Genomic DNA, 18409 nt, shown 5'->3' on the forward strand with positions numbered 1-18409 from the left:
ATTAATAACTGACAATATAGGAACAGATTTCTTCTTTTGTTCTCTATCCTGAAGTCATTAATGCATTTCTGGAAATGAGTTGATATATATATTATATTTAAACAATCAAATAAAATATTTTACTCATAACTCATCATTTTAACTTGAATACTGTTGCCTGTGTGTTTTGAATATTGTGACTGCATTGAGCTGCTAGTGAGCAATGAAACATAAAAACAATTCACATCTCTCAAAACAAATACAACACAGTGATTAAACAGACACAACTGAAGTTTCTTATTAAAAGGCCATATACAATGGATTCATTTCTAAAGATTTTAACTAGATCTAACGTTAGCTTGATAGTTTAATTATAGCATGTTTTCACAGGCATCTCTACTTTATGATATTTAGTCCTTAATATTCCATGCCTCAATGGGAATAGCAGCAGATTTGTCACTTTCATGTTTAGTAGTTTCTTGTGTCTGGGTTCTTTGAATTTCAGGAGACTGTCTACATCCCTATTGTAAACACAGCTTCAGTAAATCCCTGCATTTGGACTCTGCACTGAGTCTACAGTGCTCTGACAGATTGCACATCAGTGAGGGCTGCTTAATCCAAATAATTAAGACACACCATGTGCAAAACCTCCAAAGGCATGTGTTGTTTTAGTAGAGACTTAACACCTTTAGAAGAACATTTTCCTTGCCTTCAGGGTACCCACAAGCTACACTCAGATCCTTCTGACTGCTTCTTGTGAATGATCTAAATGTTTAAATATCTCAATGGAGAATCCAATTTATTTCCATTCAAGTTAAAACAGTCCATGGACATATTTACCACTCAATTAGCAATAGAAGAATAAAGATTTATAGCAATAGTGTGCAGTAACTTGGCTTTAACTAATACATGAAAACCCATATTCCTGCTGCAGTATAAGAAATGGTGTATTGGCATTTGCTGTTTCGATCTGGGTGTTTAAAGATTAATGGTGCCTTACCAAAACCTGCTACCAACAATGCTAAAAATATGCTAAAGCCATTAGACCTAGCATGAGGGAAAAGTACATACCTGAAATGTTTTTACTGCTGTTGTGTTCATAGAATGTTCCCCATTGAAATACACTCAAGTGTGGTTTCTTAATGTTTTGTGGTATATAACATATGCATTTTAATCCTGTTTTACTTTAACAACTACTGTTGATTAGCTTAGCTAACTATAGCCAAGGACATTCTATGATCGAATCTTCTTGTTCAGATAAATGAGTGGAGAACAGCTGCAGTAAACAGTTAAACCAGGACATGGACTGGAGGATGGAACAGTGTAGTGAATGTCTTACAGACTTCATTTTCTAATGCCACGGTGCTTGTAGCTGTTTAGCCTGATGCAGTTTGCCCTAGGCTGTTTCACTTGATGTAGAATTGTACAACAGTTCAGACATTTTGTTTCCTGAAGCCTGAAGCTGTTTTGTCGAATGCATGGAACCTGCCCCTGCAGTGTTTAGATGTCCAAAAATATTCATTCATTCATTCATTGTCCTACATAGCCTATATAGCCTACCAAGAATCACTGGGCACAAGGTGGGAACACACCCTGGAGGGGGCACCAGTCCTTCGCTGGGTGACACACACACACTCACACGTTCAATCATACTTATGGACACGTTTGAGTCACCAATCCACCTAACAGTGTGTGTTTTGGACCGTGGGAGAAAACACACGCAGTCACGGGGAGAACACACCAAACTCCTCACAGACAGTCACCCCGAGTGGGACTTGATCCCACAACCTCCAGGTCCCTGGAGCTGTGTGACTGCGACACTACCTGCTGCCCTATACCAAAATAGGCATCATATAAATCCCAGTGCCTTTTTATCCAGGTATTACATCTACCTTCTAGAGTGGCACATTTCCTCCCTCCAATCTTTATTCTAAGAGAATTCAACCAGCACCAGTCAAGACCCATGGTCATGCCATCCACATTATGTACAATAAAAATGGTATTAATGTAGAATTTCAAATCACTTGTTTAAATGTTCAGTCATGTTCAGATATGAGAATATTAGCGTTGTCACAGATTGTTTATGAGCTTTTATCACCACTATGGGTTAACTATCTGGTCTATGGCCTACTTTATTGCCATTGGATTTTAGCTGCCCATATATTACAACCAATAAAGTGTTAAGAATAAACATATAAGAGTAAAAATCACTCATCCACTTATAAAAGGTCTAGCTTATTATTAGGAGAATTGAATTATCTGGGAAAGTGATCTTTGAAAATTTGACCAAAATGTATCCAGTAGGATTACAGACGAAACTGGCTGGATGGAAGTTAAATAACACTGCCCATGAGAGAGATAATATTTTGAACCCCTACAGTATAATCCTCCAATAGATTTCAGGTCAGTTGTGATGATGTGGTGTGTACCTAGCTGAAGAAAACACATCATGAGCTTTCAAATGGAAAGGCTAATGGGCTCCATTTATATCAGGTATCACCACATGGACACGGATATTGTTGGTGTAGAAGTATATTTTTACACATTATGAAGTGTAAGAGCTGAACGTCATGTTTTAATGTCAATGGCATTTTTAGAGCCAAGCTCTTCTAGACTCCTGTGGTCTCATCAAAAGTAATAGAATCTGATAATGTCACTTACCATAAATTTGTGGTCTTATTAAAATCTCAATTAACAGTGGGAGTAATGGCTTTTAAATGAACGTTAATAGCAATTAGTTGTGGGATTCACTGAGGTCTGGCTTGAGTGTAGTGTGTTCCACAATTGCTTGTTGTTTTCTTGTTGTTCACGCTCAAAGGACAATCTTATCGCTCAAAATTGCTCATTGATGACTCAGTTAATGGTGATTTTCCAAATATTCCTTAGGAGGCAAAATGACATGAGGAAAGTCTGATCTGGATTTTAAAGTGAGCTTTTAGTGAGGTCTCCGCTTAAACTCAATAGGAGAAAGATGTGTGAAAACCCTGGGCACGTTTTCTCTTTTTTTTCAGAGGAGAAATATTTGAGCAGGACACAGCAACATCTTCATCTGATTGCTTTGTTATGAGACACTACTGAGAAAAAAGTAGGTCTTATTCTGTCCCTCCACTGGATTTTATTTGACCTTACAGTGCTTATATAGAACCACCACCTCTTGCTCATCACAGTGGTCTGCCTCAGAGATCTCCCTTTATTTCAAACTGAGGATCCTCCACCAAACACAGCTGATCAGGAGTAAAAGTCACATTTATCTCCATCACAGTATCAGAGTGGATAATGTGCTTATTGTAATCATGTTCCTTTCTCACTACTTTGCACTCTGCTCTCTCTCTCTCTCTCTCTCTCTCTCTCTCTCTGAATCTGAATCTGAAGACTGGTCTGGAGTGTGTGTACGTCCACTACCGAGACACGTAAGCGCTGTGGAAAGGTAATTTAAAAGCGAGTTGAGCCATGACAAATGGGGACAGCTGGCCTAATTGAATCATTTGAGCTAAGACAGCTCAACTTGGTTATCCTCTCTGCAGCCCACAGTGATATTAGTGTGGGAATCATTAGCCATGAAATCATGTCTGCTCTCTCCCACTGCAGCCTTTTTACGACATGACAGCCAGCAAAGAGCCTGCCTTTCATTTTAACACCAATCACAGGCTTTCCTCACAGTCGTGCTGGAGAGTTTAAGGGCTTCAGTATCAGAGTTCTGGTACTAGATATGCATTGTTTACATTTACATTTATTTAGAAAAAACCCTGCTCTTCCATTAAAGTTATTTGATGAGATTTAATTTTGCACAGTTTTGCCATATTGCAGCTATCAGCCAATTATTTAAGCCCTGCTACATGTCTAGTAGGTATTCTAGGTCAAAATCCACATTTTTTAATTTAAAAATGGAGAGAGTGATTTTTATTTCTTTGTAATTTTATTTTTGCATTATGACAAATCTCTAAAAATCTCTAGTAAGCTCCTGTGAAACCTAGTGTCTACCGTGACAGAAAAGGTGCTCTCAGGGAATGCATTCTGTTATTTGTTAGTAATGCCTTGCACTTCTGCATTGTTGTTTATTAATATATTCATAATTTCTAAAACTGGCGTCCAGGGAGTTCATTCAGTTTTAAATCATTATATTTCATTTTTATTTACATTCTAAATATTTCTTTAGAAATAAACTTGTTGTAGACCTACTTTTTCTTTTGTGAGTCTTTTTGGACAAAATATGTATTGTCCGTAAATTTCACTACAGCTACAGGGTCTCAGGATCCTAGGCTCAAACCCCAAAGAGTGTGGGTTTCCTCCCACAGTCCAAAAATACATGCCTGAAAATGTGAGTGTGAGTGATTGGGTGAGTGTGTGATGCCCTGTGACAGACGGGTGCCCTATCCAGGGCGTGTGGATCCATTGCAACCCTGAACGGGACGAAGCGGTTACAGAAAATGAATAATGTGTCAACTTGAAGGAAGTTTAAAAAAGGGTTGCGATGATTCTGAATGACATATCTAAAATAAAACAATCTTTTAATGATTTCATGATAAATTCATTACAATAAAAATACTTATTAAATGATCTAAGAATGTTGCTTAGTAAAAAAAATGTTATTCTGAAGTTAGAATTTCATCCATGAACCATTCTTCCACAGTTATGCTTCACTGTGCATCTATTTACATTACCATATTTACGTTTTTTACCAGCCTGCTAATGGAACGTGCTCTGATCAGTTTTCTTCTCATATGTTTAATATAAAGAGGCTCCAAGGCGCTGGGAAGCGTAGCCTCTTTATAGTTTTGAGGCAGGAAAAGCAATCTCTGTTTTAGGCATTGTCACACTTCAGAGCTCATAATGAGCTGCAATTACACTCCTTCTCGCAGACCGCTCGCCAGTAATGCAATCAGGTGCGCATGATGGGCTCCTCCACATCTCTGAGGAAACGCTCCACGACAGGGTGGCAGAGCAACCCCTAACACCCTCCGGCACCCCCCACCATCCTCAGCATCCCCTAACACAGGCATGCTGCCATACCACCTCCAAACACCCCCGCACACAAGCTGGAGGGTCTGCCATGGAGACATACAACACAATGTTAGACGATGACAGTTAAAACCGCGGTTCAACAAATAAATTCTAATACACACTTACGCAAATACGTACGCAAATATCCTTTACATTTTGTGGAGGTTTGTGATGAACAGATCAATACAACTGATCTTAAACTGTTTTAATTTAATTACAATTTAAAGGGGACATATTATGAAAAATCACATTCTGATTTCGTGCTGGATATTAGAGCGTAGAGCGTAGACACATTAGATTTATACCTAAATAACCCTAGAAAATATGTGAGAGTGCAAAGATGAGGTTAAATGGAACAAAACCGAGAATCATACCGCTGAGTAAAAAGGGATAAAACAAGAATGGAGACAAAAGACAACAAAGATAATGACTAAAAAAAACAGTGTTTCTGCTCCTCACTTATTCACTCCTGGGCACCTCGCTTCTGGAGTAAAGAGAGGCTCATTCTCAGCAGGAGATGATACAAATCGTTCTGAACAGGGCTGTTTAGACAGGGGGAGAACAGAGTTGTGGTGATTGATCCTTGTGGTATTTTGAACAAAACATGCCTGTCACAGATGTTTCATTAAGACCCCAACTGTGTTCACCTCTGGAAAAAGGTGTGTATTATGCCCCATTTACAACAGGTTTTTCCTTGTCCAGAACTGTCACCATTTCACCAAGGATTTGGTCTGAGATCACTTAACAGCTTTAACCCATATGTTCAAGCCTAAAGGAGAACTGCATTCAGAGATCAATGCTGGTATGAGTCCAGTCACTGAGGGCAGCATTTGGCTGAGATGAGCTGGCTTCTGCTGGAGGAGCAGCATCTAAACTTAGCGCCAGCCATCTTCACAGAATTTGTTTGTGTCCGCAAACAGATACGCTACAATTTCAGGCATCAGACATCCTCTCAGCTGATCGCCTACATTTGAGCTGAAGGGGAAAATTACATGCCCTTAATTTTTACACCAAACTGAAAGAGAGTCTTTCCTACAGTGTTTGGGTCCATTTGGTTTGGATGGGGTGCCGCATGACCCCAATGAGACGCCTGCTTTAGTTCTGTGGCATTGAGTGATTCCCCGGAGTTCATGAAGCAAGCTGTGTAAAGAGTTCTATTCACTGGATGAGCATGAAGGAACTCAGAGAGGCGCGTACAGACATACACACACACACACACGCACACACACACCCACCCACCCCCAGGCCCTTAGTAAAATTTGACATGAGCAATTATTGGGACTTTTATGATGACAGGTCTATTCCAGGTCTGAGCCCTGAGAACGAGGAAGAGAAGCGTGCTGACAATTGAGTGGAAAGATGGAATTACCGCTGCTCCTGACTGCTCTCTCTCTCTCTCTCTCTCTCTCTCTCTCTCTCCCCTGAGGGCTGCTCCCCGGATGTTTACACATCATTAATGGCCTCTCTGCGACTCTCCTTAGGAAATATGGATGTGTCTCAGCGCTGGGTGAGAGAGGGAGGAAGCGAGAGCGAGACAGAGAGAGAGGCAGTCTCAGATGAGTGAGACGGAGAGAGAGAGAGACAGAGAGAGAGAGAGGCAGTCTCAGATGAGTGAGAGGGAGAGAGAGAGAGGTGTAAGATTTGATTACTGAGGAGATGATACGCTCCTGTGACAGCGCCACAGAGGGACATTCAATGTCAAAGAGCCGATGAAGTGCAGTTTCACTCCCAGGGTCATGTTTCAGATCACTGTATCTTAAAGATGATAAGGTTAAGACATTTGTCTTATTTTAACCGAGGCTGTTCTTTTTTTAGATAATAACGTGGTTACGGGGCTCTGCGGGGTACCTCAACATAATCCAGTGATTGCTGTTCTCCTCCTCGTGTTGTGGACTACCGTGAGACTGTGTTAGCAGTAGATCCAACAGAGACTGTGGTCGCATCATGTGATTGGGGGTGGTCCTTTGTAAAGAGTGAGATTGGGAATTACTAGATTGAAAAGTACCTTGGGTACAAATGGGGTATTTACTGTAGGAATGCAGCAGAACCTAACCTAAACATAGGAAATATAATTGATTCTTCTATCAGATTCTAACCCTTTCAATATCAAATGGATATTCCTTTATTCTGTAGCTGTTATTCAGTAAAATAACATTTAATTTAAAAATACATCAAACACCAAACTGCAGTATTAGCTTAGGCTTGTATCACAGTACAAACTGTAAATCACTGCATTGGTCGCCTTCTATATAAACAAAATGATATGCTTAAGTAACAAAGTGTCAATTCATGAGGAATATCACCTGGTGAGATTCAGTCTCTTTTCAGGAGGAGGCTGGTGGCAGAGCGGGAGAAAGTGTGGTGTGCCATAGCCACATTAGACGGCAGTGGTAATGAAGCATTGGCAGAAAGTGATAATTATTTTAATTAATGATAATGGTTTTAATGATTCAACATTTTGGCTAATTGATTATGATTGATTGCACATTACCAAACATGGAAAGTGAATCAGGGGGGTAATCAGGGAGATGACAGCACGGGTCAACACTGCAGCAGAACGGGACATACAGTACACATGCTAATCAGCCCAGAGAGATAGAGAAAGAGAGAGAGAGAGAGAGAGAGAGAGAGAGAGAGAGAGAGAGAGAAAGGTTTTGACCAACTTAACGTGTGCAAGGCCATCAATGGTTTTATCTGAAATGCAAAGTTGTGGGTTTGTAATTGTATTAATGTAAATATCAGACGGCCTGAAAGTAGCTCCGTGTTTGTACTTTGGTATTTTTAGAGGCTAACAAGTTGGCTTTGCAAATGAGATGCTCAGTATGAAATATCTGATTCTGCAGCCAAATTTCCCTAGGTGTTAGTATTTGGACGGTTACTACATTTACATGTTTCAGACCAAATCAGTGTGAGTACTCCAAAAAAGATTAGGCAAAATCTCAGTATTATATGTTCAGCTTCTACAATGCCCTGTTTTGCACAACTGATTGTGACGAGGGTTGTGAAATGCAAGTGCAAATTTGGGCATGTTAGCTTAATTTGTTATTGATCACATCACATGTGTGTACTTACATTTAAAACATTTACAAAACTGAGGTTGGGTCTACTTCTGGTACTCATATTCAGTCAGGGGACCTAATCATAGTGAACAGATTATCATCCATTCAAGACACAGGAGTCTGACTACACTTGACCTTTGTGTGCGCAGAGCACACCTGAAACTAAACTTGAAATGGGCATTGGTGAAATCTGAGAAGGAGAGGAGTTCTGGGAGGCTTCGTTTTGGGTTTGGAACCCAGACCCCGCCTTCACTCAGTAGGAGAAACAGCCATGGACCTCTGTCACTTACATAACACTGTACAGCTCAACATGCTTGGAGGAGAACACTAACTGCCAGCTAAATTAACCTAATTGTTGGCAGCAGGGTTGGCAGTGATCACAAGCACCATATATGGACTATTAATAACAGGGTACATAATCTTTTTGCTAGATGTCACTTTTAAAATTATTATATATATATATATATATATATATATATATATATATATATATATATATATATATATATATATATATATGCTTTCATAAATAGCAAGTCACTATATCTGTGAGGAGTTGGTGTGTTGTCCGTGTGGGTTTCCTCCGGGTGCTCTGGATGGATGGATGAAAGTCACTATATTTCATACACTCTACAACCTGATTTTTCAGGTGTATTATTAAGCTGTAATAAAATTAATTTAATGTAATATACTTATTTCTCAGTATCAGAGCAGCTTTATTCTCTTTCTACCAAACATACGTCACCCGTAGCCTCTTCAGTGGTGGAGTGAGGTGTTATCAGCTCATGGTAATTGCTCTTGGTGCCGTGCACTTGGGGTAATGGTGGGCTCGTTGCCATAAGTGGGGGCTCAGAGAGTGCTCCCATTTACACACACTTTTAAGATTCATCACAAGGGTGTCCATGACAGGCGCCACTCATCTGGGCCACTCCAGTGTTACGTGTTCAGCCAATGAGAAGCAGCAGTATTTCCCCAGCCTTGTTGACCTCTGACGGGCCAGACCTGGGATCTAATTGTCCGTTCACCCTTCTCACACGTCCAAGGTGTTTACAGCACCGAGAGGACACTCGTCCACCAATAGGCTCCATCATAGACACCCTGCCCCAAACCATGCAAATGCACTCTCCTTTTTATTTCACTTTGGAGAGAGACAGAGAGAGATAAGGGGAAAGAGAGTGACCCTGCCCTCTGCCTTCTAACCCCTCTCACTACCACTCATCCCTCCGTCCTTCCAGCTTTTAGCCCCTCAGAGGTGGCCCTCCTCTGAGTGGATTGACTGGGTGAGACTTTAATTAATGAAATGTATGATAATGTGATTTCTTTAATAGAATGACATAGTCTAATGGTGTTGTGGGATTATGATTAATACAGTGCTTTACAACATGAAACCCTCAGCCAAAGGCTAAATGAAGTCCCCTTCCCTCCCTGGTCCCCAACCCTGGGCACAATTCATCCTGTCTACAGATCTGTATCAGTGAGGAATCTCAAACACATTGAGATCGTTCAGATCACTGATGACAAAGATCATGAAATCAGAAAATTGACTTGGTGCGAATTCAGGAATCATCAAATTGTTTCTTAAGGATTTTAATTCAAATTAAACACTGTAAGGTCCATGAAGCGGATAAAAACCCCAAACTTTTGAGTAATGAAAGCATCATTCCACAAAGATGGCTTCATTTCCGACTCCAGATTTTTGAGGGTCATATCAAGGAGGAATGAAGCATCCTCAAGATGAGCGGGTGGCTTCTGTGAGGCGTTAGTCACTCAGATAGCTGGCGAATTTGATAATTAATACCGTAATTCAACTAAATCCACTCGCTGAGAGCTGTAATGAAAACTGATGTAGCTACTTAGCACACTGAGCATCACAGGTGGGCCCAAATTAATGCGCAAATAGAGCTAAATTGCCTGTGCTCAGTGTTTTCGTCAGCGTCATTTAGGTTCGGGCGAAGTATCAGTAATTAATTCTGATATAACAGAGTCATAAATTTAAGGTTAAACGCATGTGTTACCTCCAGACGTGGTGACGGGGGGGGGGGGAAACCTCATTGAGGAGTCCCAGCTGGGACCCACCGCTCTACTGTTTTAGCTAAAGCTCAGTTGAGCCCACAGAGACACAGCTAGCACACCAAAGGCCGTCAACTCCAGTTAGTCATCCAAAGGAGAGGCCAGGGATACCTATATACCAAAACACTACTCAGAATCTATTAGTGTACCTTTCCCCATCATCATAAGATAAGTGCATATGATTACGAAGTTAACACAAAGTGACACTCTCTCTAATTGTGGCTTGAACTCTCAAAAATGAGCCCAATGGGATTAGACAGTAAGTTTAAGGCAGAGAGTATTTAGGAGCTCATGACAGTCCAAATAGGGCACACTAAAAGAGATCAATGTGCCGTAGCAGTCAGTTGGAATCAGCTCTGTCGGGGCTGTGTGAATCCGCAGTGATGCCGTTCCGTACCACACACACACAACACAGTAAATCAGAACGTCTCATTTAAGCCTGTTGTGTTGTTTCTCGCCGCACACTGTGCCTGACTCGCTCTCCATTAATGAACACGGTGCTGAGACCAAACCCCAGACAAATCAGAGAAATAATCACACATTTATGAATATTTAATATCATAGTCATGGCAAATAAGGAGAGTAATTAGTGGGTTCCATAAATTTGCAAATTGTTATTTCATGTTAATGAAAGAGCTGCCGTTTTGCTCATGAATTATGCATGTGTCAACAAAAGTTTGACTGAAAGAAACAAAAAAAAAAGGAATGAAAAGTGTAAATGGAGAGCCACATAAACAACGTAGATTTTTAATCTACATACAAAGACCCTCTTGAGTAGATTTACTATAAAAATACACAAAACCAAGTAAACAGTGTGGCATGAACAATTAAATGTGCAACCAGCTAAATGAATGGGAGGTGCTGTAAAACAAATGTATATCTAGGAACCATTTTCTTTTGCTGTAGTGACGAATGTACTAAGCGCATATAGATCTGGATGCACCTCAACATCTGTGTTATGAGGTGTCTGGTTGTAAAATGTGATTCTGGATGGCTAACCGCTAACCGCTAAACGCTAAACACTGCATCTGTTATCATTACTGTGGTCTCTCTCCTACACAGTGGCCGTAAGTCAACTCAAACCTGAGGGCATTACTGAATGCAATGTGTGAGTGGTGAGGTGGGGCGAAGTGGCGACGGGACAGCAAAGGGTTTGAGAGCAGGGGGTTAACGTAAGAGCGAAGGAGGGGTGGGGAGAGTTACTGAGTCAGAAAACAGGGCAAAACAAATCTGTGATCTGGAACTTCCTAAGCACCCACTCAGGGGGGATTAATGAGGAGTACACTGGTGTGAAATTACGTGCCCTTTGAGTCAAGAAAATGGTCCTAGTGGTGCATGACCTTGAAATGAGGTGAAACAAACTTCACCTGATCCACAATTAGCAGGGTTACACAGGGAGGGTGCGACAAGAAGAGGCAGAGAAATTGCAATGCTTGGCGTAGCTAATCAGCAGCCGAGAAAAAAAACCAGCAATTTTTCTCGCAAGAAAAAGAAGCTAAATTTTATCATTTATTTGTTTTCTTGTTTGCTGTTTATTCACATTTAGTTTGTGGTAAATTTCTGTGAAAGTGCTCCCTCAGAACGCCTGATTGAAAGGTGTCTCAGTCACGGCGCGCTCGCCAATCTTTGTGTGCCTTTGTTGTCTGGTGGCCGCCTTCATCTTTGTGTAATTCTCTGTCTGATGAAATGTGTTTAAAGAGATGAATTGGGATCGGAGGAGCCGTCCTGACATGATTATGAAGGATTCATCGGGAGCCATCTGCCATCGTTATGAAAGGGGGTGAGGGTGGGTTAGCTGCGAGAGCGCAGAGACAGCAGACCTTCTGTTCAGCAGCCCTGCCACTAGCACACAATAGACCGGCCTGCATTACAGCACTATTCCAGCAAAAAGTCAAATTCACACACTTTTACACAACACTGCTGAGACGGACATGGTATCAGAAGCTTGCTTCTTTTGTTTTACACTACCGCTAAGCAGCTAATGAAGCTAAAGGCTAAAAGAAGCCTGCACCTATATTATATAGCTTTTAATACTACCAAAATAATTTTATTATCCAATTGTCATTTTATTAAAAAAAAAAAAAGATGAAACTAAAAATGAAGCATTAATACGCTACATTCACTAGGCTAACATCAAAATCCCTCTCTTTAAATCATCTAAACCAAAACTCACACATACTTTTGGATACAATATTATCCCCAAGAACAGAGCAAATTGATGGACTTTCTATTGTGGCGCTGTTTCCTGATGGAATTTAAAAAGAATGCAGTCAAGAATAAATTCTTCTCACTTCCCATTTACTTCAATTTTATTTAATTAATCATTTATACTTTTAAATAAAATTACAATTGTTATTTTTAATACTATGTAACAGTTTCGATAAAATGACAAAAATGGCTAACATGAGGTAAAATGTATCTTAGATATTTTCAGTTCAAATTTTTTGGTCACCTCATATTCCATAGAAACATCTGTAAATATTTATCATAATCACACCTATATTTCTCCACAACTTTGTAGTATAATTGTGGCTTCTAAAACACAGTTATGATCTGAGCATATGTTTCTAAATTCATACAGCTACAAGTTCATTTGTTTTGACAGGGAGGGTATCAATAAAGAGTTGAATTGCCATTAGTGAATCCGAGTACTGGTGTTGGATGCTTAGATATGGATCACCAACACCACTACAACTCGTCCCAAAAGTACTGAATGGAGCTCAAACACTCCAAAAAATGCAGCTGTCTAAGGAACAATGCTAGGGGCTTTATACTCTACTAGCTGACACATGGCATTGGGCATGGGGCCTGCTCCAGAGTCCCACTTAATTTCATGATTTCCTATGGAAAATAAACAAGTAGACTGCACAGAGTTGAACACATTTTTTAGCAAGAAGTTTATATAAAAGTAGCTGAATTCATGAATTATCAGAGCTCTCTGTAAACAGAACTACAGTAAGGTTAAGAGGTGCGCTTTGTTTCTTTCCTGAACTATTCTCACCATATCCACTCTCTGGGAACTGACCCAGGTCTCTGTAACACTGCTGTAGTGTGAGGGGGTGGAGATTGAGAGTGGAAAGCAAGTTCAGGTAGAGCCAGGGTTAGGAACAAATTGAATATACACTCTATACGTCATATTCACACTCCAGTTGGAGAAATGCAGGCGGCAGATGGGCGACATTGCTCATCAAAATGTCCAGTTGCCGTTAGAGAGGAAGGGACCGGAAATGAAGCCAGAACTCTCCCCCTCCGGCACCATGGACTTGGTATCGAGTGAGAATATCAAACATTGTTTTGCTCACACTCATGCTTTCAGCACAACAGTGCTTTGTGTGTGTGTGTGTGTGTGCGTGTGTGTGTGTGTGTATGTGTGTGTGTGTGTGTGTGTGTATGTGTGTGTGTGTGGGTGCTGTGCCTCAGCTCCAGCCAGCGAGTCATCACACAGAGGGATTAATGTAACTGAGGAATGCATTACACAACAGGAGATCACCCTTTTGATTGCATTAAGTCTATTTAGGAGCAGGATACAAGCAGAGCCATATTCAGACTGTGTTAAACAATACCCCCCCCCCCCCCCCCCCCCACACACACACACACACACACTGCTGCGTCTTACATGTACAGAAAGAGAATCAGATGCCGTCTATAAACACTCTGAATCTCCATACAAAGACCCTATGTCCAAAAAGGGCCTGGTGCATTCAGCTGAGGTGCACTCATTGTAGACACAGATGTTCAGCTACATGCTCAGCTTTATTAATCTTCAAAATAAAATAAAAACAAGACCCTCTGGAGCAACTGAACACCAGCTTAAAGGCAGCACAAACAATTCTGGAGAACTACAGTTCTTACTCCCCCTTCCCATATGTGTTCATTCAGAAGAGAGAGAGAGAGAGAGAGAGAGAGAGAAAGAGAGAGAGAAAGAGAGAGAGAAAGAGAGAGAGAGAGAGAGAGAGAGAGAGAGAGAGAGAGAGAGAGAGAGAGAGAGAGAGAGAGAGAGAGAGACTGTTTTTTTTTTCATTTACGGAGCCGGGGCTGTGTTCAAACACCGGACCTCTTTTCCAGCATGCAAACAGACCACAGAGATAGCAAATGGCGAGGAAACCTTCTCTAAAACAAACAAACAAACAAATAAATAAATAAAGCTTATTGGATTGAAATTGTTAAGTACCAAGTATTTATTAGAGAGGTTTAAATCACATTTGGCATCATGCTGAGTCAGTTTGTGGTTCATAGCTCACTGCTTGACCTTACTAGAGGTTTTATGACCAAATGGCATCAAATCCTCACACACACGTTTCAACATCTAGGGTAACGCTTTCCCAGAAAGCTATTTTATCTCACCTTCAAGAACCAAACTGCATAACGGCGCTGAAAGATGTCGTGATCCACCCAAGCTTTGACCCTATCAAATCTCAGCACAGTCTTAATATCTTTATGACAAGCCGTTACAAAGATAAACCCGGAGACAGTCTGCACAAAATAGTCCCCTCAGATGGCAGAGGAGCTCCCCTCGCCCCTATGTCTGTCTCATTCCTCTTCACCATTACAATCCTGCCACCGCTTCCCAGCGCAGGTCAAAGTTATGGGGCTTAATTATATGCCGCCTGCTCTCCGCTTCTAATAACCTGTCATTTGGGGGAATTTGAATGTCACACCATATTGTGGAGCCTTAATGGTGTCCGGCAGATCCACTGATGGGACGTTTTAGGACAATTATAGCGGATATTCAAATCGCAGGTGGGATATTGAGTGGCCCGCTCCCTCCCCCTTCTCCCTCTCTATGAAATGCCCAGGCAGCTCTTGACCCCTTTAATCCAGCGTGCTTGACTTTGACAAAATGAACGTCTCCGCTGCCGAAAGAGTGGAACTGTAGCTCTGATCGCTTTTATTATCCGCCTTAATCCAGATACCAGCTATTTCATCAGGGGCAAGGAAGATATGCATATCATGAATTATTTTGACACGGGGACCTTTTAATTTTCGCCGGCGATATGTCATCCCACCAATCAGCGCTTGAGAGTTGGAGGGGCCGTGCAGCCAGGCTGCAGAGGTGGCATGGAACATCGTTCCCTCCATGCGCACCCCCCCACCCCGTACCCCTCGCAACCACCCCCCCACCCCCCCATGGCTGCAAATCATCCAGGAGCCATAATGAGCTACAGTCACAATTATTATCAGCTCCTGTGCTCACGCATTTCATCAGCACAGTTGGGGGAGGTGGAGGGGGGGCAAAGGGGAGGAGCTTGAAACACATCCACACATCAATACACAGCATCCTAATAACACTGTAGAAGAGCTTGGAGGTGGAGGAGGAGATTCTGAAGTCTGGACTTCAGAGGTGGTCAGTCTGAAGGTCAGCAGCAGATTTGTGTTTTATTCTTTTCATATCTATCTGTCTGTATGCCTATGTATATATCTGAACAAACAAACGATTAAGAACACCTACCTTGTATTTACATCCATTGTCCATTTAAATGAGCACTTTGTAGTTCTCCAATTACAGAGTGTAGTTACTTTCTTATCCCCATTTCACCCTCTTCTTCAATGGTCAGGACCCCCAGAGGACCACCACTGAGCAGGTATGGTTTGTGTGGTGGATCATTGTCAGCACTACAGTGAAACTGATGTGTGTTGGCGTGTTAATGTTATGCTGGTATGAGTGGATCAGACACAGCAATGCTCACTGGAGTTTTTAAACACCTTAGTGTCACTGCTGAATAGTCCACCAACCAAAAATATTCAGCTGATAGCATCTACAAGGTGGACCAATGAGGTAGGTGTCTCCTCTTTGTTGTCAGAGCACATCCCTGTCTCCATGGCCAGCTACACGAGAACAAGCTGACCTTCTCTCATCCCCGGTGCTGACCCCTGCTCTAAAGAGCATCATTAGAGCACATTACACAACAGCAGCGGCTCTATCATAGCACGGCATAAAGAAAAATGTTTCAATTAAATGCCCCCGGGGCCGCGGCTCTGCAGACTGATTGCGTCCGCTCTCGCCACTTTTACGTCCTCAAAAGTTATTTGACATAAATTACAGGTGTCACATCATTTCCCCCGCCAGCACTGGATGTAATTTACTGCTGATCCCATTGACTGCGAGCTGAACTTCCAATAAAATGCTGCCACTGCCCAGGACGCACCTACCTCTCTCTCTATCAGTCCACCATCAGCCCCGGCATTAACCATGCAAATAGTGGCCGCTGTGCACATGACACTTTTATGCACAAATATGCAAGACTCTGGTATCTCCGAGAGCCAGAGAGACTCTTTATCAGCTCCCCGGATCCAGCCCAGGAGATGGAAGGCAAAACACAGAGGATATGGTCACAATAAACAATAAATTAAAGCATGTTATTGTGGGTTGTATGAAGCTGTTTTGTTTGTAGAAGAGGGTTTGAGGGGATCGGTGAAAGTAGCAGTGAAGTCCTGAGAAGAGATAGTCTGTCAAAAGGATTGTCAATTCAGTTACATTATGGCGCAGCTGGTTACATTCTAGAGCATATGAGCCACTTAAAGGCAATGTTCACAGTTTTAATAAAGTAAACTTTTTTATAAAATTCAGAGAATGAATGCTCACCCCTTGCTAGTTCTCTGGTCTGTTTGGCGCACTGGAAAACGTCCTGGTTTTTGTATGCAGCCCTGTGTCCATCAACCGAAATGGCTCAGGAGCTCTCTCTCTGCATTACTGGTTAAGGTGCAGCATCTGTAGGGGCTTGGATGGTGTAGAGACCTCCAGACATTGAAAAGTATGAAAAGAGATGAGAATGTTGCTCTATTCCTGCTCCATAAGTGTGTAGCATTGTCTTACTTTTGCTGTTAGATACAGTATGTAAGAGGAAATGGACACCAAATTCAAGAGACTGCTAACTGCAAGAACGTAAACACAGAACCACAGTGCTACAAAACTAAACAGTTTGAATAAAAGACGAGTTTCTGTGGTAATTCCAACAGAGACTAAAAAGGTACAGACAAGTTAAACAGCCATGAACAAGCTACAGTCAGACTCTTACCCAAACATACCGTTCCATGGGTATGTTTTTTGCTGAGAAAACAGTAGATCTCCAGAATCATCAGTGCTGCCTTTAAGAGGCTTAAGGTCACCAGTGTTAGCCCTGAGAATTATTTACAGTAATACTGATTAATATTCTTTAATGCATATATGGTTACAAACTTTTGGCCAAGGAATGAATGACTTGCATCACAAATAAACAATAAATGACTGCAGTGGAATGTACAGTAAACCAGAGCTTATAGTCTATTTGAAATATGACCTCAAGCCATCCACTTACATTGTACATCTGGGAATTTCATAGCTGACTATCGACCCCTAGTGGTGGCAAGTGTCTAGCATCCACTTTGCACTTAGCATTGACAGCAAGCTTTATTTTGATGAGGGCTTCCCTGACAAAAGGTCACTACATGCCCAGATACCCACATATTTTGGATACTCTTGTCATTAATGAATTTAAGCTTTTTGGCCAGCAACTGACCGCATGCTACAGACACAGTAGATAAAGATCGTATTGTTAAACTCTGGGCTACTCCTTTAACACTGTCAGCCAGTAACTGACTGCTCCTACTGTACTGGGCATATGGGCCCTGACTCCATATGGGCCCTGCATTCCAGCCATGAGTGGGTCTTCCAGGAGGCTGACCTACTTCTCTCGCTGCTGGTGGGGCCGGTCAGTCACTTCCAGGCAGAGAAGAGGTGAAGGTTCATCTCTGCTGGATGCCAAGTTGGTGTGGTGCAAGGAGAAGATTGATGGACTTCCCTCCAGCTGTAGGACCTGTTCTTGGTCGGAGTTTCTTCTGAACCTTCAGCAAAGAGGACATTAAAGCAACTTAAAACTTCAGTAAGTGATTATATTTTTACCACCACAGTGTAGCAAAGAATATAATAAAGAAAAACATGAAAATCAGTGACTGTATACACACTTGCATTAGGAGCTACTGCAGTTGCTGCTCCAATTGAAGGGAAGGCCAGTCGCGAGACGTTCACCTACAGCCACAACAAAGCAAATTAGGGTCAAGCCGACTGGTGTGGTCACTGCTGAAGAAAATGAACAATGACCCAACCCGGCTGTAACTGTACTAATATGGCTGAGCTTGTTTTCCCAGGAAGATGCCGTAAGGCAGACAGCAGTGGTGTGCTTTGAGGCCTGCAGTGACCGTGGCTCCTGGTGGACTCACCAGCCAAAGAGCAGTGATCTGACCGATGTTTTCTGCTGCACACAGCTGGCCTCCTGTCTGGCTCTGTGCTAAGTAAGTGGGCTGGATTGGGTGAGTAGTGCCCT

Source organism: Hoplias malabaricus, chromosome 1, assembly GCF_029633855.1.
Source record: "Hoplias malabaricus isolate fHopMal1 chromosome 1, fHopMal1.hap1, whole genome shotgun sequence".
Taxonomy (NCBI): Eukaryota; Metazoa; Chordata; class Actinopteri; order Characiformes; family Erythrinidae; genus Hoplias; species Hoplias malabaricus.